The sequence below is a fragment of the Panthera leo genome, chromosome C2 (genome assembly GCF_018350215.1).
Source record: "Panthera leo isolate Ple1 chromosome C2, P.leo_Ple1_pat1.1, whole genome shotgun sequence".
In the NCBI taxonomy this organism is placed as follows: Eukaryota; Metazoa; Chordata; class Mammalia; order Carnivora; family Felidae; genus Panthera; species Panthera leo.
In genome coordinates, this window is record NC_056687.1 from 43,183,018 (window position 1) to 43,208,439 (window position 25,422).

The window sequence follows — 25,422 nt, forward strand, 5'->3', positions numbered from 1 at the left end:
ACTCTTTTTAGGAATTGCAAGTCAGTCATCATGGTAATGTGGACCTGTAGCAAACCCCAGACAGGGGTATTCTCGTATTCCTTGCAAAGTTTTCAAGTAATTTTATATATTTTTGTAGTGACCTGGCATGTTTCCAAGATAGGTCATGTGATTTCCTCATTATCAAACAAATTAAAGAAACAAGTGCCTGATTGAAAGGAGAAGGAAATAGGTTGAACTTCATACAATTTCCCCCCACACTCATTCTAACTTCCACTTTTCTGAGACATCTATGTGAAACTAGATGGGCTTCTGCAGAAAACACATTATAAAAACTGATGGAGATTTAAAAGATGTTAATACTAGGATTCCCTATGAGTATGAGTATGAATACAATCGGTAATTCCAAGGAGCAGTATTAGAATAAAGCAGGAGAACTTCTACAGCATGATGAATTTGACTTAATATAGATTATTGAGTTAAATGAGAGGACCTGGGGCCCCTGAGTGGCTTAGTTCCTTAAGTGTCTGACTCTTGATTTTGGCTCAGGTTATGATCTCACAATTTGTGGGTTCAAGCCCAGTGTCGGGCTTTGTGCTGACAGTGCAGAGCCTACCTGGGATTCTCTGTCTCCCTTCTCTCTGCCCTTCCCCCACTCTCAAGTGCACGTTCTCTCTCTCTCTCTCTCTCTCTCTCTCTCTCTCTCTCTCAAAATAAGCAAACAATTTTTTTAAAAATGAGAGGGCCTAATGAGAGCACGCCTTTTCTTTCACTCTTAAGAACCCCATGCTTGAAAATATTTGAAAATCACCTTTGAAGAGTCTAAATTATGTTAAAGGAACGGATCCAAATTTTTACTTGAGTTTCATATGATGTAAACAAACAAATAATAAAATGGCAAGTCTACTTTTCTATTTGTATCCCTTTTCAAGATAATGAGCCACTTTTCAGACACCAGTTTATTTTTTATTTATTTTGAACTTATCTTCAAGTTAACTCCTTCAAACTTCCTATAGTACTCTTGGGTCTAGTTTTCTATGATTTACTGAGCATGCATAGCACTATCTATCCGTATTCCTTGGACAGTATTATAATTATCACACATCCTTCAGTTTTCAGTTTCACAGTTCAAGGTACCAAAATGTGGCGGGAGCTTCCAAATAGGTGAAGCCTTTTTACATTTCTCCAATTTATGTATGCTTTCTCAGCTCTATACTAAATTCATCGCAGTGTAGATTTCACAGCAGCCCATTTGGTTTAGACTGAAGAAGTACTAAGAAAAAATATTTCATGGACTTCATATGGGGCTGTATCAGTTTTCCTCACTGTTTAATTCAGCACCCCACAATAATGGTTTTAAACGGCAACCCCTTAGAGTACTCGTGAGTCCATTAGTCAGTCAGTTCTTCAGTTGTAAATGAGCCTCAGCTAATTACTGCTGGACTCATTCAAGGCGCTTGTGGCCATTTGGCAGAATGCTGGTCTAAAACAGCCTCCCTCATGTTAATCGTTAGCTGGCAATCAGCTGGAGTCATAAGGATGGCATAGCCCGTGTCTTCGTCAAGCAGTTTCCCTCAAGCTTGTTCACGTGGTTGCAATAGGATTCCAAGAAAGAGGACACATCTGTGCGCCACTTCTTGAGGTCTAAGCTCAGAACTGGTACCTCACCGCTTGTGCCGCATTCCATTGCCCAAAGCAAGTTACAAGCCTACACTTCATGAAAGACATGGAATAATAGAAATCCCCACTGGAGAAGAACTGCAAAGTTCAACTGCAAAGGGTAATAAAAGGAGGGGAATGATTGCAGCCATTTTTGAAGTAATCTACGACAAGGGCACAGACATCTTCCAATAATTATTGTCATTTTATAAATCAGTGGACAGCAATAGACAATTCCACCTTAATAGAAGAGTTGTGAGCCCTGGACTACATCTGAATCAATGCCAATTATAGTACTAAATCAAAACTAGATTTAACACATGCTTTGAGACCATAGAGGTTTTAAAACAGATAAATTCCTTTAAGTGAGCCAATTTTGTTTCCATTTATAAGGAGAAATTCAGAAAAATGTTGGTAATTTTTTCATATGTGCATTAAAAGCGTATCTTTTATTGCTTGACCACAATTCATTTATGATCTTCAGATATTGTATAAGTGCTTTCTGAAAAAAGAACTTAAGTGTTATGTGGTCATGTGGAGAACAAAGTGTTTTGTTTGTAAAAGGAAGCGATAACAATGAACTTCCTGATTACAATGCAATCAAATAATATTAGAAAAATACACTTAGTTTTATGTGCCATTTATTTTGATACTTCTCTAATAGAATACTAAATAATGATGTATATAATAAATAAATACTTAGCTTTTAAGAATGTATATGTTAGGCTGATTTACTATCTTTTCATGGTGTAGAGTTTTCTTAAGGTTTTGTCCCCAAACAAAATACCTTCAAAATATTTTTAACATCATTATACCTTATAACTCTCTGCAATACTGAACATTTTTTGGATATTTGTCCCTTAGAACCATAAAAAAAACCCTACTAATTATAACACAACTACTTTGAATTTCTTGGCTAGAAAAAAATACACAGAACTCATCTGTGGTGTTACTTAGATATGTAGTAAATAGATAGTTTTAAGATTTTTTATTCACATTTTGAATAACAATTTGGATAATGGAAAATAAACGGAAAGGACATAATTTTAAAATAATTGTATCCTATATTTAGGGGGCTGATGCATTGGAGAGAAACATGACAGAATTGTTTTCAGTTTTTTGCATTAATCATTTATACCCTACTTTTACCTCCTGTAATCTCTCAGTGTGGTTAATAAATTCTGAATATAGATCCCTAGAGAAAGAGAGCTTGATTCGTACAGAGATAGCAATTTCATGCTGCAATTCTGCTTTTTCTTCATGTGAATATTTTAAGAGTCATCGGGCTCATCACTAAGTGATGATAATAATATGACATATTATTGTTAATATGATTGCTGCATTTTACTTTACAGATCACTGGAACACATTTTTCTCACGGATGGGGGTGAGGTTAAAGAGCATGGGGGAGGACAAAGAGAAAGGCCAATATGTCATACAAAATAATCAGCTTGCAAGATATAATATTTACATAAACTATTAGACTGTTACTTATTTATTAGTTGTCCTAGCAAAGGAAAATAAAATAATGCCAAATGCTATCGTTTATGAAGTTCCCTTGAATAAAAGATATGTGCATACCTTTTTCTGCAAGCATCTTCTAAGTAAAACAAACAAAAGTCAACTGTCTCCAAATTTTGAAATAGTTTTATTGGTGACAATCATTGCAGTTGCATTTAGCCACTTAGGTCCATTCACACATGCAGGACAATATGTTACTCTGAGGTTTTATATGTATGCAATGGGTTATAAAAGACTCTTGTTTGTATGAAACTTTAATAGTTTTTTTTTCCAATTGCAATGCAATAATGCATTGCACATATTGTCAGATTTTGTTTTCATAGATTAATCAAGGACTAAATATTCTTTACATAAACACTCAGGCTCATAATTCTTTGTTACTAAAGAATGTTTATTACTCATTCCTAAATTTATTTTAAAGTGAAAGACTATATAATAAAGTTCCAAGCAATGTAGTTAATATAATACAAATTAATAACATTCCAATTTAAAAAGATATTTGAAAATAGAAAGAGACATGTGAAGTAGGGTTATCTCTAGGCATTTTAATATGAAAAAATATACGAGAATATTAACAAATTTTTAAAAAGGTACAGAAAAGTTAGTTCAATATCATTCATACTAAGAAATACTTATAAAATAGTTACAGTGTGGCACTTTACTATTCTAGGCACTGGGGATAACATGGTGACTATAATAGAAAAAAAATCTTGATTTCATAAAGCTTGCAGTCTAATTTATTTGTGAAAATCAAGATTATAAACACATATATGGGTATACTTTAAAATGAATTTTTTGTCAGTGTAATGCATGAGCGTCTTTACAATTTCAAATGTTACCTATAAAGAGCCAAGCAAGACTTGTTTATAAATACCTTCAGATGCAAACACTTTAAAATGTGTGAGTTGTCCCTTGTGGTGTTTCTCTCTATATATATATATCTAAATAGTATATTGATACATTTCTTTGACTCTTTATGGAAAAATGTGTTACAGTAGTTGCCTATGTATTATTATTATTATTTTTTTTTAATTTCCACTTTCTCCTTCCATTCCTTCTTTAATCTACTCCAGTCAGGATTTTTTCTCGACCAACACACCAACATGGTATTTGCCAACCCTCCGATGATCTTCATTTCACTGCACCACATGTTTAATTCTCAATCTCTTATGACTTCATCCAGAAGCAGAATTTGACACAGTTACTCACTTCTTTCTCCTTCAACCACTTTAACACCTCTTTCTTGGTTCACCTCCTACACTATTGGCTTCTGTTTCTCCATCTTCTTAACTGATCCTTTCTCATCTCCCTAACTACATTGTAGTCCCCTAAGGTTCAGCCCTTAAGTCACATTTCTTTTTCATCTATATACACTCTTATCGATTTACAAGACTTTAAGTATTATCTATATGCCTACAACTTCCAAATGTATATATAGCTAGCCTAGATATTTCCCCCGACCTACAGACTTGTGTATAAAACTGTCTAGTGATTTTCCAGTTGGTATCCAAAAGCGTCTAAAACTTAGCATGTTCAAAAGTGAGTGTCTTATTTCCATGTTTTATTTGCTCTTCTAGCAACCACCTTCATGTCAGTAAATTGAACTTTAATATTCCAATTCCCTGACCTTCCCCCCCCCCCACACACACACACCAAATTTGGAACTATACTTGATTGGTCTCTTTCTCTCATATTACCTCTTAGATAATTTGCTCTTCTTGCAAATTGTATTCCAAATCAGCACTATTTTTACTGCCACTTCAGCCCTGGCCAAGGTACCATCATCTCACATCTGGATATTTGCGATAGTCTCCTAATCTATTTCACTCCTTCAGCCTTTGCCCTCGTCTCGTATATTCCTCATATAGCAGGCGGCCAATGTGATTTAAATATCTTTGTATCACCCTTCTCTCCAAAAACTCTTCAGTGGCTGTAGATCTCACTTAGAATAAAATGTCTTATAAGGCTGTACCAGACATTTCCCTGGTGACAACAGATGGCCCCTTCAGACTTGACCATTGACTCTTTCCAGGAGTGGTTAAGGTTTATGGAAATCAGGAATGGATGGTGCCTTCTCTCGGTTTTATAGGTAGGATTTTCCGGGAAGCAGATTCTGAGGCTGAGGTTAGCATGCAAGATTTTATTAAGAAATGCCCTCAGGACTCAGATCAACACCTGTGGGGGAAAAAAAGAGGAAGAAAGCACCGTAGATTGGAGGTCTAAGTCTAATTGTAGTGCAGGCTCAGGGTAACCTCAGCTGACTAAATGAGTAACTCAGCGGCTAGGATGTGCTGAGTTACAGTGCCCCAGCAGCGGGGGCAACATATTGTTTGTTGAAGGGGATTTGGCTCAAGCATTGTAGTCTCCACACAGTGCCACCAGAAAACATAGATAACAATACCAGGCCTGCCAAAGCAAAAAAGGAGTTATTTATTGGTGCCAGAATGGGTAGCTATTTATAAAGGCCTACTTTATAAAAGCTGAGTCTTGGTAAAGAGATGCTGACATCCGAAACCAATTAACGAGATTGCGTCAGGAAAAGAAATATGATTGCCTCCCTTTCCTTCTGTCTTCTGGCCTCCAACATGTCCCCATCCCCCATTTGTCAAAGAAGCTACAAGGGAACCTGCTGATATAGTACTTGCAGGTTTGACCCCTAGATTACAAGGCAGGGTGGACCAGGGTTGTGAGTGAATTTGGAGGGTCAAATTGAAGATATGTAGCAAAATGTTTCTATGTAACCTTATCCTAGTATGCGCTCTGGTCTTATCTCCTGCTATTTGTGCCGGCTCCAATGAAAGTTATAAACCAGCATTTTCACAAAAGGATTCTCCAAACATCAGTAGCCTAAAGTCCTCTAGTCTCCTACCTAGGATGTCCAGTTCTTGCTGCTGATTTTGTGGGACAGGGAGAGAAAAATATGGTTGGTAATTTCACGATTCACTTTCCAGACTTTCACTTAGACTCTTGTTTTGAGCATTAGACTTACACCTGGCTCTGTCTGGTCAAATCTTTTTCCAGACCATTCCAGTGCAATTATCCATCACTATAACTATTGCTTCCTGCCCAAATTAGTGCTAGTAGGGTCCATTGTCTTTATAGGATGGTAAATTGGGGGTTCCAACTGGTCCAGACAGAGTTCCCATCATATTTCAGCCCCTCATCTGCTGGTGCCACCAGAATTGGAGCCATCAGAGGCAAATTAGGGAACTTCCTCTTAGATTCCCTCTCTGTTGTCATTTAATTTTTGTCTGTCTTATTTGGTTAAATAAAAACAGATTTCCAACAATCACTTTCCAACCTTCAAAAATTATACATTTTTATAACATCTCTCCTGTTATAGAAATACCCTTTTATATTCTTTACGTAATGTTAATGCAGTTCTGAAAGGGAGAGAGGCATTTATAAATGCTTGTAGTTTGTCTGCTATGTTTTACCAGAACCCTGCAAATTCATTAAACAAACAAAAAAACCAAACAGATAAACAAGAACATATTAGCGGTCATTAACTGACATCTGAGCAGAAGAGCTTGGTGAAATCTAAGGGAGGCAGACTCATTTCTTATTTTTCTAAGCTATTGATGATTCTTAATTTATGCATCCATTAATTCTTATTTTAATGGCAGATATTTTAGTGGACTCATGGATAGTGTTATAGGAGGATAAACTTTCCTATCCGAAATACAAAATATACAGGGAGACTTGCTGTCATCTAGATCAGCGTATTTTACTTTAAGTTTTATTTCATCCACTTTATTTTTATTTTTACTACACCACATTGCCTTCTGCAGTCAACCTGTTTCCTATCAGGAAAACAAAGGTCACACCAAATAGTTTAAGAGAACCAATACAGGGAGCTGGGAACAGGTAGAAAAACAGATCAAATGGGAATGTTGAGGCAACAGAGTGATTAGTAAACTATAGGCCCCTGAGACCTGGGACAGGGAGAATAAAAGAACTGGGTGGTATCATCACAGGCCAGGAGGGATACCAGTGGGTATGAGGCTTGATTCGTGTCAAGGGTGCCAGATCAGAGCAGGACCGTGAAGTGACACAGTTATTTTAGAGATGCTGCCTAAGTGGGAGAAGAACGCTTGGCTTTGCCTTTGTCTTGCCCTGCAGTCTCCCCGGGGGATCTCCCTTGGCTGAAGGTAACAGGAAGATAAAGGGCAAGGGAATCTACGAAATGTAGAGGCAGAGAATTGACATGGGAGCAAGAACCATTACTTGCTGTCTCAGAACAGTGTCATGATTATAAGAGAATTTAGGTTCCAGTCCAGCAGGACTAGAATTCTTGCTCTGCCACTTACTGGTGTGGCTTCCAGCAAATTATTCAATATCTTTCAGCTTCCATTTACTTATCTTCTGAGTACAATAATAATACGACCTGCATTTGAGAATTGTATCAGAAATTTAAAAGTGCCAACAGACATCAAATACCCAGAACCGTGCTGGGAACAAAGACACTTTTAATACATTTTAGCTATCACTATTATTATTACCCTATAAACATTAAGATAAGCCTGACAGTGGACCCAGTTTATAGGGAGAAAAGTTTGGATTCCAGGAAAGTTAAAGCACTGGTTATTTATATGGTTTTTAGCTATGCCTCTTAACTCTGGTCTGGTATCATATCAGAATCAACTAGGGAACTTGTTAAATTGCATATCTTGGACAACTTCAGTGCAAGCATACCATAATGTATAGGGGATGGGAACAAAAAGTTACATTTAACAAGGTTTCTGGTAATTTTGTGCAAAAAATATTTGAGAAACACTGCCAGAGGGCTCCTGAGTAAACAACTCCCTCTTTCCTTATCTCCCAACTACTGAATGAACTGTAGGTATTCAGATTGGTAAGTGATTACATGGGCATTTCTACTGGGATCAAGGTAAGAGATTTCACTACCAAGTTGTCACAAATTTGGAACAGGTTTATGTCTTAACTTTGGTGCCTCTTATAAATTTTTTCTCCCCTTTGGCTCTTTCCATGCTTACTGAAAGCAATAAAAACAGCAATACTATATTTGTGCTTTTATTAATATCCAAGAGAGGGATAAAGTTGGCCATGCCGACCTCACAATATCTTGATAGGTTTTGCTGCAATTGTTTTTAAAAGAACACTCCTTTAAAGAGAGAAAGCATACAACATACTTTACAGGAAAACTTAAATATTATGGATTCAACAAAATCTTGCCAGAAATACTCAGAATCAAACACACATGCCTGCTGAATTCATGCTATTTTTTTCTTCTTTGTAGGTATACAGTTTTTCTTTTGTTGTTGTTGTTTTTTCTTTTTTATATTTCATTTTTTACATCATAGAAGTTCCCTTAATTAAGCCTCACTTTAAAATCATATTGTTAAAAATTAGGTTTTGCTTTTTATTACAAATGAGCTAAAATATTACTAGAATGGTATATTTTGAGTATAAAATAGTATCTTTAATCTGAAGTTGCAAACATTTTCTGCTAAATCATATTCAGTGTTATCTCTATTACTGCTTTAGAGGGCCATGAATAAAGATTATTTCATTGTGGGAAAAATTGAACATAGTAATGGCACGATTGACTCATAAAGGGCACAGACGTATCAATTCATCTAAAAGCATAAAATTAATAAACTGGTTGAATTTCATGTTTCAATTCAATTTAAATAACATTTATCATAACTGAAATTAGTTTTACGTAATTCAGTCATTGAAACAACCCTAAATCCCAATAAAGAAAATTCTATATAATGTGTATACTGTGGAAGACTAAAAAAGGAACCAAGTTGAAATTAATTACCAGGGTTTGCTCTAATAGTTATAACTTGTATTATTTCCTTTCTCTTCATTTGAAATAAGTAGGTGGTAATGGAATTACTTGTAATTTGTTCCCATTTTCAGACATACCAGAACTTAACCAATTGTATTTTTTTTAACCTGAGTTTCCATACCACATTGACAGCTCTCAGACCAGGGTTTTTCAAATATTTTCCATTTGAAGTACTAAATCTGTGACATGGACTCAGAAATTTCCTGGTGAAAAGTACAATTCATGTCTTTAGTTCTAAAGATCATGATTATCCTACTTCCCTTTTCTCATGGAATACTGAGGAAGATGCCATAAAATCCTTGCTTCCTAAGGGTTTTACACACTATTATTAAGTCACCACATCTCAACACCCTGTCCTTTTTCAATGTTCACGCACCCTTTCTATTTAATCCAGACCATCAACACTATCGTCTATCACTATTAGACAGTAGCTCAGCTTTCTACAAAAACTTTAGCATGAGATTCAATCTTCTCTCATATCTCTGCCTTCCCTTTGTTCACAGTAAAAGAGGCGTCAATGACTTTTCAATTATTTTCAACAAACATCGACATCACCACCACTTATGAAATTTTTTCTACTTCTTTTCAGAAATTCTCAGATGGAGTCAACACAAAATATTTCAGACAGAACTATTCTACTTCTAATATCTAAAATAATCTGAACCCATCTTTCACCTTATAAAGCTGAAAAGCCATTTCTTCTGCAATCAGCACACTATGTACTTTTGTACAAAAAAAAAATCCATTAGTTACTGTCTACAAGATTAAGTGGAAATTTTCTGACTCATATCAAGATTATCTAACAACTGGTTTCAATTTAGTTTTCTAATCTGTGTCCCACTAATTGAATTTATATTCCCTGAATTGTAGTGTCTCTTTCATACTCAGCACTTGCATATTATTTGAGCTGATACTTTGTCTTTTACCAGAAAAGCTCTTACCCATAATCTTGGTATATCCATATCCTAACTCTACTCTGAGAAGATATTTAAAAGTCTTTTTTAAAATTTGTTTATTTATTTATTTATTTATTTATTTATTTATTTATTTATAGGAGAGAGAAAGAGAGAGCACAAGCCAGGGAGGAGCAGAGAGAGAAGGGGAGAGAGAATCCCAAGCAGGCTGTGTGTGTTAGTGCAGAGCCCAATGAAGGGCTCGAACTTATGAACCATGAGGTCAAGACCTGAGCAAAAACCAAGAGACGCTTAACTGGCTAAGCCACCCAGGCACCTCTTTTCTTTTTAATTTTTTTAAAAAGCGTTTTTGAGAAGATATTTAAATATGAGCTCTTCTGTGATATCTTAAGAACAAAACAAGTAGTATTTACATTAGTTGTAGTACTATTCCAATTTACAACTGAGAAAAGGAGTCTTAAACAGTTTGCTTTTATAAGGCTATTAAGAACGTTTACTATTTCTGAAACATCATAAGTATTTTTCCCAAATATGTAAATTCATGTAAGGGTAAATTAAACCTAAAGCATTTAAGGCATATAAATCAATTTTTCCTCTCCATTGCAACACTTTCCCATAGTCCAGGCCATCAGCAAATGTCGCTTGGACTCCTGGCCAGTCCTTCCCACCAAACATCCACACTGTAGCCGGAGTTATGATTGTAAAACTTAAATATGATTGTAGCATCTGATAGCTTTAAACACTTGAGTGACTCCACATTACTGCAGTATGGATTCCAGTTTATTCATGTGGCTTCCAAGGCCTTGAGGATATTTTATCCTATTTAGCTCTCTTCCCCTCCTCTCCTTCATACCTACCTCTTGAACCCTACAACTCCATTTCCACCAGACTTTTGTTCTAACATTTTATGCTCTTTCGCTGCTGGCCTTGGCACGTATTATTTCCTTAATTTAGAGCATCGTTTTTCCCGGATCCCACAGCAATCTTTGTCTAACTCATGGTTTTTTTTTTTTTTTATTTTTGTCTCAAATCCTAGCCTAAATATCACTTCATTTATGAATCCATCCCTTAGGCCGTGAGCCTTTCTAAGTACTACAATAACACTATTATAAATATCACACTCTCCCCTGTAGTTAATATTTGTTCATCTCTATCCCCCATATAGAATTACTTCTTTAAGTCCAGGTAGCATAGATTGGTTGTGCTTAATTGTTCTTTCACCACTTTCAATGTGGGGGTGGAGAGTGGTGCAGCTCCTTGTACTACTAAGCAATGCCCTGACATCAGCTGGCTGTCCTATCATTCAACTTAATTCGGGCACTATCTACCCAGAGAAAGCATTAGATTCCACAGCTCAGGGACTCAGTTTTTTTACTATCTTCTACTCCAGATGCCAATTGCAAGCCCAAGTTGTTAATCTGTGCTTCTGACCTACTGACTACAGTTTGGCGGTTCCCACAACTCCCTCCTCTGCTTTGATTAACTTACTGTGGGGGAGGGGTGTCACAGAATTCTGGAAAACCATGTACTCACTAGATTATCAGTTTCTTTACAAAGAATTTTAAAGGAGACAAGTCAATACCCAGATGAAGGGATACATAGCCTGAGGTCCTGAGCAAAGGAGTTTCTGTCCTCATAAAGTTTGGGGACTAACAGAGTGGCACTCAGAAGATCTCTGGTCTAGGAACCTACTTTAGAGCAGTAGAGCAGGGGCACAGCTCTGCGTGCCTCCTTCTTGGTTCTCTCATTATCCCGTTCAGTCCTCTTCGTTAGCACTTACCGTATTACATGAATGGGCTCTATTTATTGAACAACCTCCCTAATAGATTGTAAGATACTCGAGAGCTAAAAACTCACGTATGATGTGTTAATATCCTCAACACAATGCCTAGGTTAGTGTTTATTGAAGAAAACTCAATGAATTTCTACATCTTTCCCTTTTATTATGTTCCTTTTAATTTCTTTCTTTCTTTCTTTCTTTCTTTCTTTCTTTCTTTCTTTCTTTCTTTCTTTTAGAGAATGAGAGAGTGCAAGCAGGTAAGAGGGGCAGAGGGAGAGAGAGAGAGAGAGAGAGAGAGAGAGAGAGAGAGAGAATCTTAAGCAGGCTCCATGCTCAATGCAAAGCCTGATGTGGGGCTCAATCTCAGGACCCTGGGATCATAACCTGAGCTGAAATCAAGAATTGGACGCTCAACTGACTGAGCCACCCAGGAATCCCATATTTATTTCAAATGTTGTCCTAAGGTTCTGTCTTTCACTGCAAACTTGGCCATCAAAATCTATTTTTTCTCTTCCTAAAAGATCAAATATCAATCACATATCTATTCTTTAATTGCATTTCAAGTCACTGTTGTTATCTCTCTCAAGAATATTTGAAGTGTATACCTTATCTTCAATTGGGAGTAGGACTGGTCTCCATTAAAAGGATGCCACGCTTCCCAAAGCAGACAGGCAAGAAAATTTCACTCCTCCTCTTTTCCTAGCTAACTTCCTTTTACCCTTCAGGAAAGAGCTCAAATATTACTTCTTCAAACAAGTCTTCCTTACTGTCAGGGTAAGTTAAATTGCCCTGATAAAAGCTTCCACTGTAACTTGAACGTTTCTTTCATATAGCCTAGTCATTAAATATTTGTGCAATTACTTTTTTGTTCATTGTCCACCTTTGCCACTATATTATAAGTTCCTTTTGGGAGTCAGGAGGCACACACATTTCTTTCAAAACTATCTTCGAAAATAACCAGTGACTGTCATGTGGTTGGCATGCCACAAACATTTTTTTGAATTCACCAAAAATTAGTATACACAGAATCTCTAGGACAACTGTAAATTTAAGGGTTTTAATGGCCAACAGAGCTGCCTTTCTCCTCTCGCATTATTGCATTTAAATAGTCATTTTCATGTTGGGGGCTCAGCATGAGGCTTATGATCTTCCTGAGGACAAGCTTTAAGTAGAGAAAAACAGTTACAGACAGGAACGGATGCTGTTCTACTCTAGCATAGAAAAATTGGAACTAGAAGGTAATATGTGCTAAGATTTAACTTTTAGGGGCACCTGGGTGGCTCTGTTGGTTAAGCATCCAGCTCTTGATTTTGGCTCAGGTCATGATCTCATGGTCTGTGGGATCGAGCCCCATGTCAGGCTCTGTGCTTGGGATTCTCTCTTTTCTTCTCTCTGCCCCCTCCTGATCACTTTCTCTGTCTCTGTCTCTGTTTCTCTCTTAAAATAAATAAACCTGAAAAAAAAAAAAAAGATTTAGGTGTTAGATAATGAAAGTCTAGTAAGAATAAAGGAACTTTGAAAAATTTCAAAACCCATTTGTTTGATACTAATTTACTTGTTTTCTAATTATGTATAATATAGTGTAATCCAAATCTTAGAGATGCATATAAACAGTTCTTTGTTATTAACAAGTTGAAATTATTTCACTACATTTAAGTAAATATTGTTACTCAAAAAAATGCCTTTTTCAGTGACAGGAAACTCAATTCCATTGCTCCATTTTTATTTAACCACCTACCTTCACATTATTAAAATTATTTAGACTAGAAAACATAAAGTGTTACTTGTTAAATAACATCCACCTGGTGGTTCTGATTTTCCTCAGTTTTAAGGTGTCACTTAAAATGGCGTCATCATAGCATATTTAAATACTGCAGCCACATTTGCCTAAAGCATATACCATATAATATAAAAGTTTATTTTCTATTTTTACTCTTATCTTGTTCCTTTTTATCACTTTCCCTTTAAGTTTCCATGGGAACCTGGAAGGAAAAAAAATAATGTTAAGTATCCTAGATATACCAGTTTAGACAATATTTTTACCTTGGGTTTTAATGGTGGGAAATTTTTATCTCATCACAGACATGAATATATCGCCTTTAATAGGAATGTGATAACATTTTTCAAATTAGATTTTCAAATTAGTTTTTCCTTTTTAATGCAACAGAATTATGTGATCTGGCTCCTATGTGAAACTATTTGAACGTGAACATGTATATATATATATATATGTGTGTGTGTGTGTGTGTGTGTGTGTGTGTGTATATATATAAAGTTTTTACTTAAATTCCATATTAGCTTCTTCCATACAATACCCTGTGGTCATCACAGCAAGTATACACCTTAATCCCCATCACCTATTTTACCCATTCCCCTATGAACCTCCCTTCTGGTAACGATCAGTTTGTTCTCTATAGTTAAGAATCAATTTCTTGGTTTGCCTTCCTTTCTCTTTTTTCCCCTCTTGCTCATTTATTTTGTTTCTTAAATCCCACACATAAGTGAAATCATACGGCATGTGTCTTTTTCTGACTGACTTATTTCATTTTGCATAATACTTTCTAGCTCCATCTATGTCGTTGAAAATGGCAAGATTTCATTCTTTTTTATGGCTGAGTAATATTCCATTGTTGCACAGCAAAGGAAACATTTGCAAATGTCTTCTCCCATTCTGTAGGTTGCCTTTTAGTTTTGTTGATCGTTTCCTTTACTGTGCAGAAGCTTTTAATTTTGATGAAGTCCCAATAGTTAGTTTTTTATTTTGTTTCCCTTACCTCAGGAGATATATCTAGAAAGAAGTTGCTATGGCTGATGTCAAAGAGGTTACTGCCTGTGTTCTCCTCTAAGACTTTTATTGACTCGAGTCTCACATTTAGGTCTTTAATCTATTTTGAACTTATTTTTGTGTATGGAGTAAAAAAGTGGCCTGGTTTCATTCTTCTGCATGTTGCTGTCCAGCTTTCCCAACACCTTTTGTTGAAGATACTGTATTTTTCCCATTGGATATTCTTTTCTGCTTTGTCAAAGATTAGTTGACCATGTAACTGTGGGTTCATTTCTGGGTTTTCTTCTCTGCTCTATCTATTCTGATCTATGTCTCTATTTTTGTGACAGTGCCCTACTGTTTTTTTATCAGTACAGTTATGTAATACAACTTGAAGTCTGTAATTGTGATGCTTCCAGCTTTGTTTTTCTGTTCACAGACTTTGAGTCTGGAGTTCTCTCTTGTCCAGCAAGAGAGCAGGCACAGAATTGAATATGAGAGAGGCAAATGTCCAGGAGGAGACAAGAGCCCTGAGTAAGGGTCTTTGCTCAGTATTTATTAGGATCTGAAGGCTTTCATACATCATGGACATGCAGAAAGAGACAATAAAACAATGATCGTTAACTCATGCGTGTGAGAGAAAGGGGGCTTCAAAGGTATCCTTTGGTAGGGGTTAGGGTCAATACAAATCAAAGTCCTGGTGCCAAGCAGACAGCCATTTACTTCAGGTACCAGGCACTGTGTCTGTTTACCTTAGCTTTTCTAGGGGCTAAGGCAGATAGAGAATGTTACCTCAGGGTTAACAAGGCATTTTTCTTGCTAATTAGCTCTGGGCATTTTTGCCCTGTAGTGGCTTTCTGCTTTCTGCTTTGTTTTACTTAATGATGAATTCTGGGTGTTTTCACCCTGCTGTGGCACCTTTCCACCTCTGCTTGTTCTCCCAAGCTTTCGTCCTTTTGAAGTGTCTTTCTGCTCTATGCTTTAACACTGAGCGCTATTGCCCTGTGGCAGTTTTCCCCCCTAAGCTTTGTTAACCCGTTGGTGAGAGAGAGAGAGAGAGAGAGAGCCCAAGCAGGGGAGGGGCATAGAGCCGAGAGAGAGGGGGAAGGATCCAAAGCAGGCTCTGCACTGACACAGAGAGCCCGATATGGGGCTCAAATTCACAAACTCCAAGATCATGACTTGAGCTGAAGTCAGACACTTAACTGACTAAGCCACCCAGGTGCCCCTGTTAGGAGTGTTTTGAATACTGATTTAATTTCTTTGCTGGTTATCTGCCTGTTCTCCCTGTTTTAGTTTTGGTAGTTTCTACCATTTCTAAATACCATATGGAATTTATCCATATCTTCCATATTTTCCTATTTGTTGGCATATAGTTTTTTATAATATTTTCATATAATTGGTTGTATTTCTATGATTTTGGTTACTATTTCTGCCTTCTCACTTGTGATTTTATTTATTTTGGTCCTTTCTCTTTTCTTTTTGATAAATCTGGCTAGAATTTTATCAATTCTACTAATTTTTTCAAAGAACCAGTTCTTGGTCTCTTGGTCTCATTGATCTGTTCTGGGTTTTTTGTTTACTTCTATATTATTTAATTCTGCTCTAATGTGTATGAATATTTCCTTCTGCTAGCTTTAGGCTTCATTTATTACCTTTTTTCTAGTTCCTTTAGGTGTAAGATTAGGTTGTGTAGTTGAGATTTTTCTTGGTTCTTGAGGTCGACCTGTATTGCTATACATTTCCCTCTTAAGGCTGCTTTTGCTGCATCCCAAACATCTTGGACTGTTGTTGTTTTCATTTTCATTTGTTCCCATGTATTTTTTAATTTCTTCTTTTATTTCCTGGTTGACCAATTCATTGTTTAGTACCATGTTGTTTAACCTTCATATATTTGTGGTCTTTCCAAATTTTTTCTTGTTGTTGACTTCAAGTTTCATAGTGTTGTAGTCAGAAAGGGTGCATAGTATGATTTCAATCTTTTTTTTTTAATTTTTTGAGGCCTGTTTTGACACCTAGCATGTATTATATATTCTAGAGTGTTCCATGTGTACTTGAAAAGAGTGTGCATTCTGCTATTTTAGGATGGAACGTTCTAAATATATCTGTTAAGTCCCTCTGATCTAGTGTGTCATTCAAAGCCATTGTTTCCCTGTTTATTTTCTGTTAGGATGATCTGTCCACTGATGTAAGTGGGGTGTTAAAGTCCCTTACTATTGTATTGTTTCCAATGAGTTACTTTAGGTTTGTCATTAATTGTTTTATATATTTGGGTGCCTCATTTTGGAAGCATAAATGTTTATAATTGTTACATCTTCTTGTCTGATTGTCCCTTTATGATTATATAATGCCCTTCTTCATCTCTTTTTACAGTCTGTGTTTTTAAGTCTAGTTCGTTTGATGTAAGTATTGCTACTCCAGCTTTCTTTTGACAACCATTTGCATGATAAATGTTTGGCATTTTCTCACTTTCAATCTGCAGGTGACTTTACATCTAAAATGAGTCTTTTGTAGGCAGCATACAAATCAGTCTTGTTTATTTATCCATATATCCTATGGGGTTTTTTTATTGGAGCATTTAGTCCACTTACATTCAGAGTAATTATTTTTTATATAAAATTTTTTAATGTTTATTTATTTTTGAGAGAGAAAGAGAGAGACAGAGTACAAGTGGGAGAGGGGAAGATAAAGAGAGATGGAGTCACAGAATCTGAAGCACGCTTCAGGCTCTGAGCTGTCAGCACAAAGCCTGATGAGGGGCTCGAACCCATGGACCATGAGATCATGACCTGAGCCAAAATCAGACACCTAACCAACTGAGCCACCCAGGAACCCCTAGATTAATTATTGATAGATATGTATTAATAACTATTTCATTACTAGTTTTGCCATTGTTTCTGGAGATTTTCTCTGTTCTTTTCTAGTCTTTGTCATTTTTGTCTTTCCACTTCCTTTAATATTTCTTGCAGGACTGGTTTAGTGGTCACAAACTCCTTTAGTTTTTGTTTGTCTGGGAAACTATCTCTCCTTCTATTCTGAATGATAGCCTTGCTGTATAGTTTTCTTGGCTGCAGATTTTTTCCATTCAGCACATTGAATATACCATTCTACTCCCTTCTGACTTGCCAAGTTTCTGTTGAAAGATCTTCAGCTTGCGTTATGGGTCTTCCCTTGTAAGTCAGGGGCTTCTTTTGTCTTGCTGCTTTTAAGATTTTTTCTTTATCACTATATTTTACAAATTTAATTACAATATGTCTTGTTGGCCTGTTGTTTCAATTTTGATGGGAGTTCTTTGTGCCTCCTTTTCCTTCCCCAGGTTAGGGAAGTTTTCTGCTATTATTACTTGGGATAAAATGTCTGCCCCTTGTCTCTCTTCTTCTTCTTCTTCTGAGACTCCTATAGTATAAATTTTATCATGTTTGATGGGGTCACTGAGTTCCCCAAGTCTATTCTCATCTTTCATAATTCTTTCTTTTGTTCAGCTTCATTATTTTCCATTATTTTGTTTTCTATGTCACTAATTTATTTCTCTGCTTCTTCAAGTCTGTTGTTCATTCCATCAATCCTGCTTACAATCTCAGTTATTGTTTTCTTCATTTCTGATTGATTCTTTTTCAACTGTTATCTCTGTGATAAGGGTCTCCCTGATGTCTTCTATTCTGTTCTCCAGCCCAGTGAGAATCCTTATGATTATTGCTTTCAATTCTCCATCAGGCATGTTACTTGTATCTGTTTCACTTAGATCTCTGGCTGTGGACTTAACTTGTTCTTTCACTCGGAATAAATTTTTGTGTCTTGGCATTTTGTGCAAGTCTCTACCTCCCCCCCACCCCCCGTGTTACAAAATCTAGTTATACTGTTTCTCAACGTAATGGCCTTATGAAGAAGAGTTCCTGTATTGCCCAGGACCTGGCATAGCAGGGAGTGTATCTGGTGTGTGGTGCATGTGTTCTATGTTGTGTTTTCACTGCTCTATCCTTCAGGCCAGTCATCTGCAAGGGCTACCCTTGCCTGTAGTGGGCAGTATTTGGTCCCTGCTCTGAATATGGTTGAGTTTTAATTAGGTATGCTCTGCTCTGCTTGTTAAATGAGACCTGACACCAACTCCACCAGAACTGAAGCCCTGCAGAACTCTTTGGTCAGAGATGTGGTGTGAGCAGGGTTTGTGTTGGTCTTCTTGGGGAGGGACTGGGGCAAGCTTGATTGATTATGGCAGATCCATGGGAGCTAAGGGAGTGGGGTTGATGTAAGTTAGGCAGCCTATGGCAGCGCTGTGTTGCTTCCCACAGGTGGCGCTGTGTTTACGTGTTGAGGAACTTGTGAGGGAAATAGTACTGGTCAGCTCCTTTGTTCCCAGAGAGGCATCTCTGTGAATGCTGCCTCTTAGGGATGGATACACTCTGAGAAGACCCAGGGAGCCCCAGGCATTTTTCAGACTGCTGTTTCTATGCTGTCTGCCCCTGGGTTGTTTACCTGTCTTTTCTCCGGGGCAGCACAGTGTCCTCTCAGCCAAGCTCATGGGCCTTTAAAACTCCAGGCTTTAAGCTCCACTGATTGCAAGAACTCATGAAATTCCACCCCTTTTGTTTACCAAGCCAGTGGCTTTGAGGAAGCATTCTCCTGTGTGCTCCCCTGTGTGCCCCTCTCTCTCACCCTTTCCTGTGACCACAGCTCCCTCCTCTCCACAGCACTTTGTTTCTCCCCCAAAACCCCATCTCTGTACTTACTACCTTCTTCATTGTGGCCTTTTCTCTCCCTTTAGTTCTGGAGCTTGTTCTGTCAGTCTTCGGGTCACTTTCTGGGGCATGTAAGATGATTTGATAGTTATCTAGTTGTGTTCATGGGATGAAAGGAGTCTTCTATGGTCTAAGTACCTGACAATTGGCATTTTTTAATTGTAATATAAGTGTCTGACATTAAGATTTTGATTCCTGAGGCATCTATTTAAAAGGGTTCTGTCTTGAATTCATTTGTACTTTTTTGAAGTGTGATGTATATCATTATTGAGCTCAGTAATTTTGATGGTTTGTTTCCATTTATTCCTCTAATATTAGAAATGTGTAAAATTTTGATTAAGTGCAAAGAAAACAATTGAGGAACATCTTGGGAATTGTTTTTCTTGTGACAAAGTAGTAGTAGTTGGTAGTAACAGGCAAAAACAACTAGTTTTAGAAAAAAACATAGTCTCTTCTTACACTTCTAATATGTGAGTATTCATATCTACAAAGTGAAACTACTTTAGAAATCAGAACAAAAATAAGATTGCACTGAGTGCATGATTTGATAGTTCCTTTTAAAAAAATATTGATTCCATTTATTTCCTTTCTACATACTTTACAAGAGGAAAAACTGGCTATTATCATTAAGATGAAAAGCATGTAAAATCATGTTCCATAAGTCTCAGCTCCCATAAAAAAAAACAATAAATAAATAAATAAGTAAATAAAGCAGTAAGACAAAGGCAGATATAAAAAAAATCATTTAATTAAATACCTCAGAGAAATTTTAAAATATTTATTGGACATAATTAAGGCAGACCATCTATTTTTCCACAGTTTTACTTGTATGTAGTTTCTACTTCATTTTTTGACAATTGAGAATACACTGAAATATTTGTTGTTTCTTTTTTTTTGTTTCATAAAACAAGCATGTGCCTCATAAGAATTGGCCAAAGCAGAGTTCATTTGAATCTTCAGTTAAAAGGCAGAACTGAATTGCTTTCCAGTTCAGCCCCAGACATTTTCCAGTTGAAGTATCAAAGGAGAGGTTACCTGTGTCTGCCACCACCAATTGAAGTATCACACACGGCACAGACTTATCACTTTGTGGAGGTATTTCCAAAGGAGGGTTTAAGTCCCCACAAAGGTTTCCTAGAGTGTATAACACAAAATCCTAATTTTTTAGACTTTAAAATGTGTTGCATTATTGGAAAATATTACGAGGTTCAAACTGGAAAGCACTGAGGTAAGTAATACTAACCTATTCTCTTTACTGCAAGATTTTTCTGAGACTGCCATTTTGATGCCATTATAAAGAGCAAAGAGAACTCTTTTTCTCGGCACCTCAGAGGTAGTGGGCTGCTTCAGGATGAAGCTGAACATCTCTTTCGCAGCTCCTGGCTGTCAGAAACTCATTGAAGTAGACGATGAACACAACCTTCGTATGTTTCATGAGAAGCAAATGGCCACAGAAGTTGCTGCTGACGCTTTAGGGGAAGAATGGAAGGGTTACATGGTCCGAATCACTGGTGGCAATAACAAACGAGGCTCCCCCATGAAGCAGGGGGTCTTGACACTGGCCGTGTCCGCCTACTGCTGAGTAAGGGGCATTCCTGCTACCGACCAATGAGGACTGGAGAAAGAAATCACAAATCCATTCGGGGTTGCATTGTGTATGCCAATCTCAGTGTTGTCAACTAGGTCATTGTGAATAAAGGGGAGAAGGATATTCCTGGACTCACTGATACTACTGTGCCTTGTCGTCCGGGGCCCAAAAGAGCTAGCAGAATCTGCGTTTTCAATCTCTTGAAGGAAGATAACGTCCATCATTGTGTGTGAGAAAGCCCCTAAACCAAGAAGGTAAGAAACCTCGACCCAAAGCATCCAAGATTCAGCATCTTGTTACTCCATGTGTCGTCCAACACAAACGTTGGCACATTGCTTTGAAGAAGCAGCGCCAGAAGAAAAACAAGGAAGAGGCTCAGAATATGCTAAGCTTTTGGCCAGGAGAATGAAGGAGGCCAAAGAAAAACACCAGGAACAGATTGCCAACAGACAGAGGCTGTCTTCGCCGAGAGCTTCTACTGCAAAGTCTGAGTCCAGTCAGAGAAGAGAGTGTTATACGAGGAACAAATGAATAAGATCAGATATCAGAATGAAAGAATGAATGAATGAATGAATGAGTGAATAGCAAAAAGATAGTTTATCATGTAATGCCTACTAAAATAAGTTGAACACAGTATGATTTTTAATGAATATTGCTAATTAGTCTCTCCCTGCTCCCAGCACTTTAACTAAATGATTGTTTTAGGTAATTTATTTCAGGACTAGTAGAGATACTATTTTTTTTTGGAACTTATTTATCCTGGATTTCTCCATGAGTAAGGTGACAAGATATTTCAAAAAGGTTAGTAGTTTCCAAGGATCTTAAGGAGAAATGCTGTTTAGTGGAGTTTAAAAATAAAGAACAGCATTTGTACTGTTTTATGAATTTGGGATTCATCAGTTTATTGGTAATTGTTAAATATATGGAAAATCAGGAGATATTGGATGTGGGGAACAAAACTATAAAAAAAGAAGAAAGACCTGAGTCTACAATGCTGGAGAACATCAATGTTTAAGAACCATGTGAAAAGAGATGCAAAAGGGTAATGAAAAGGCATGAGTCAGACTGGTAGAGGAAAAGAATAAATATTAGGAAAAGATAATTTCTAATAATAAATAATAATACTGTATTCTAGTAATAGCTTGATATATATTGACACAGGGAAGTCTGTGTATTATAAGATTGTTGCACACTTACATTTATAATTTTTCTAAAACCTTTATTAATTTATAAGCTAAAATTGAAGTTACATAGCATATGTTTTCTCTACACCACGTTTGTGTATATGCGTGTGTCTGACTATATAAAGTATCCTGTGAATGCATTGAATTATTTTTACCAATCAATTCATACAGAAGTCAGATTCTATTATAATCAGAATCAATTATTATGCTGTGGTAGTTAGCTGTAGCAAAGAATGTGTTTATAAAATATTAAAAGGGCTCCCAGGGACTTACACTTTATTCATTAATTTTTTAAACTTACAATTTTGAGAAAGTTTATATGTTTGTAAAATACAGAGAATAATTTGAATCTACATGAGGGCATCATACAATTTCAACAATTATTAAGTCATCTCATTTTATCAGCAATATTTTAGAACATAGATTTAACATATAAAGACGCTATTTAAAAAAATGAGCTGCCATACCATTATTGCTGTTAAAAAGCTGAGATTTTTAAAGCAGTGCAACACAAATTGAATATTTGACATAAAATCTCAAATATTCCAACATTTCTCACCAATAGTTTAGCTTAATATCATCAAATGTCTAGTCAGTGCTCAAATTTACTCAATTGTTTCATAAACATGTACATATGTACTTCTTATTTGCTATGTATGTTTATTTACTTATTTATTTATGGTTAAGAATTGTTTGTTTGAACCAGGATCTCATACGTTTTAAACATGGCAATTGGCTATTATATCTATGAAATACATATATATATATATACATATATATATGTGTGTGTGTATATATATGTATGTATGTATGTGTATATATATATATATATATATATATATATATATATATATACACACACACACACATATATTCTACAGATTCCTCCTTGATAACATTTGTTCTCTTTGAACATTTTTTTGAAGAAGTTGAGTAATATTTTCCATAGAGTTTTCACAATCTGAATTTTTTTATTGCATCCTCATGCTATACTTGAACTCATTTTTGTATCTCTGTATTTGATATATCTTTTATACATTTTCATAAATATTTCCTATAAGTACGCATTTCATACCTTTCCTGTATAAATTGGTACTTAGATCTACTATATTGCCTATGTATTACTACTTAGATATTGGACTATTTTTCAATTTTTGGTCAAGAATAGCTCTTGATTGTGGTAATTTCATCAGGAACATAGTAATTGGCTTGGTCTCTCTTTGAGATGTTAACAGATACTGATTATCATTAACCTATTATTTTAATTAAGTGTTACAAAATGGGGACCTTCTAATTTTGTATCTCCCACTTAATTGAAAAACTGGAATAATTCTATAAAAAGAAACATCTGTGCACTGAAAATTGCAAGACACTGATAAAGATATTCTGTGATTATGGATTAGAAGAATTAATATTGTTAACATGTTTATAATACCTAAAACGATGTACAAATTCAATGCCATCCTTATCAAAACCCCAATGGCATTTCTGACAGAACTAGAATAAATCATTCTAAAATTTGTATGAAACCACAAATGATCTGGAAAACCAAAGGAATGTTGAGAAAGAAAAACAAATCTGTAATTATGACATTCCCTGATTTCAAACTATATTACAAAGCTATAGCAATCATCATGTATGGTATTGGCATAAACACACATACAGATTAATGGAACAGAATTTGAGATACTATAAATAAATCCACATATAATATGGACAATTAATATATAACAAAGGAGTCAAGAACATACAATGGAGAAAGGACAGTCTGTTCAATAATGGGTGCTGGGAAAACTGGGCAGACACATGCAAAAGAATGAAACTAGATCACAGTTTTTACTGTATATAAAAATTAACTCAAAATGGATTAAAGAGTTGACCGTGAGACTCAAAACCATAAAATTTTCGGAAGAAAACATAGGCAGTAACTCCTTTGACATCAGTTTTTGTGATGTGTTTGTGGCTCTGACTGCAAAGGTAAATGTAATAAAAGCAAAAATAAACAAGTGGGGCTACATCAAACTGAAAAACTTCTGTGTGGCAAAGGAAGCCTTTGTCAAAATGAAAGGCAACCTACTGACTGGGAAAAGATATTTGCAAATTATATATCTGATAAAGGGTTAATATCTAAAATATATAAAGAACTCATACAAATAAAAATAAAGCAAAACAAAACAAAGCAACAACAACTCTATTAAAAAACAGACAGAAGATCTCAATAGACATTTTTTTCCCAAAGAAGACATACAGATATCCAACAAGAACATGAAAAGATGATTATTATTATGATTATGATCACTAATTATTAGGGTAATGCAAATCATAATCACAATGAGATATCATCTCATATCTGTTAGGATGACAATTATCAAAAAGACAAGAAATAAGTGTTGGAGAGGAAATGGAGAAAAGTGAACTCTCATGCACTGTTGGTGTAAATGCAAATTGATGTGGCCACTGTAAAAAACGGTAGGAGATTCCTCAAAAAATAAAGAACAGATCTAGCATATTTCCATCTGTTCTACTATTCTGGATATTTATCCAAAGGATATGAAAACACTAATTCAAAGTTATATGCACCCCTATGTTCATTGCAGACTATTCACAATAGACAAGAAATGGAAACAACCTAAGTGTCCATCAGTGGATGAATGGATAGAGAAGGGTTTTATAGACACACACACATACACACAATGCACACACACACACACACACACACACACACACAAGAATACTACTAAGCTACAAAGAAGAATAAATCTTGCCATTTGTGACAACATGAATAGACCTTGATGGTATTAAGCTAAGTGAAATAAGTCAAATACTGTCTTATTTTACTCATGTAGAATCTAAACTACAAAACAAATGAACAAACAAAAAACACAAAAACAAAATCATAAAAACCAAACATAATTGATGGTTACCAGAGGTGAAGAGGGGAGTGATGAAATGGCTCAATGTGGTCGATTGCATGGTGATGAATGATTATTAGACTTTTGGTCATGATCACTTTGTGTTGTTTACAGATGTTAAATTATAATGTTGTACACCTGAAACATATAACGTTATATCCTAATTTTACCTCAATTAAGAAAAAAAAGTCAAAATGGGGAAAATATCTTTATCAACAATTTGTTACTCTAAAGTACAGGTAATGAGGGATCAGGGTAACTACTGGATTTTTCCAATATATTTAGATTTTGAAAATAAATTTTATTTTTTAAATACTTTCAGAATTACAGAAAAATTGCAGAAAAGTAGAGACCTTCCATTAAACCAAAACTCAGTTTTCCTTTTTCTTAACATCTAACATTAATACAGTATATTAGTTACAATTAATGAACTAATAGTGATAAATTATTATTATTAGCTAAATTGTATGCTTTATTCAAATTTCCTTAGTTTTTACTCAATAATCTTTTTCTGTTTCAGGATACCACATCATATTTAGTCACCCTGTCTCTTAGGTTTAACTTGGT

General features: G+C 35.8%; 1 pseudogene; it reads left to right on the forward strand.

The window, feature by feature from the left end:
* Positions 1-20,522: 20,522 nt before the first annotated feature.
* LOC122229249 lies at positions 20,523-21,290 on the forward strand (annotated as a pseudogene).
* The last annotated feature ends 4,132 nt before the right edge of the window (positions 21,291-25,422 follow it).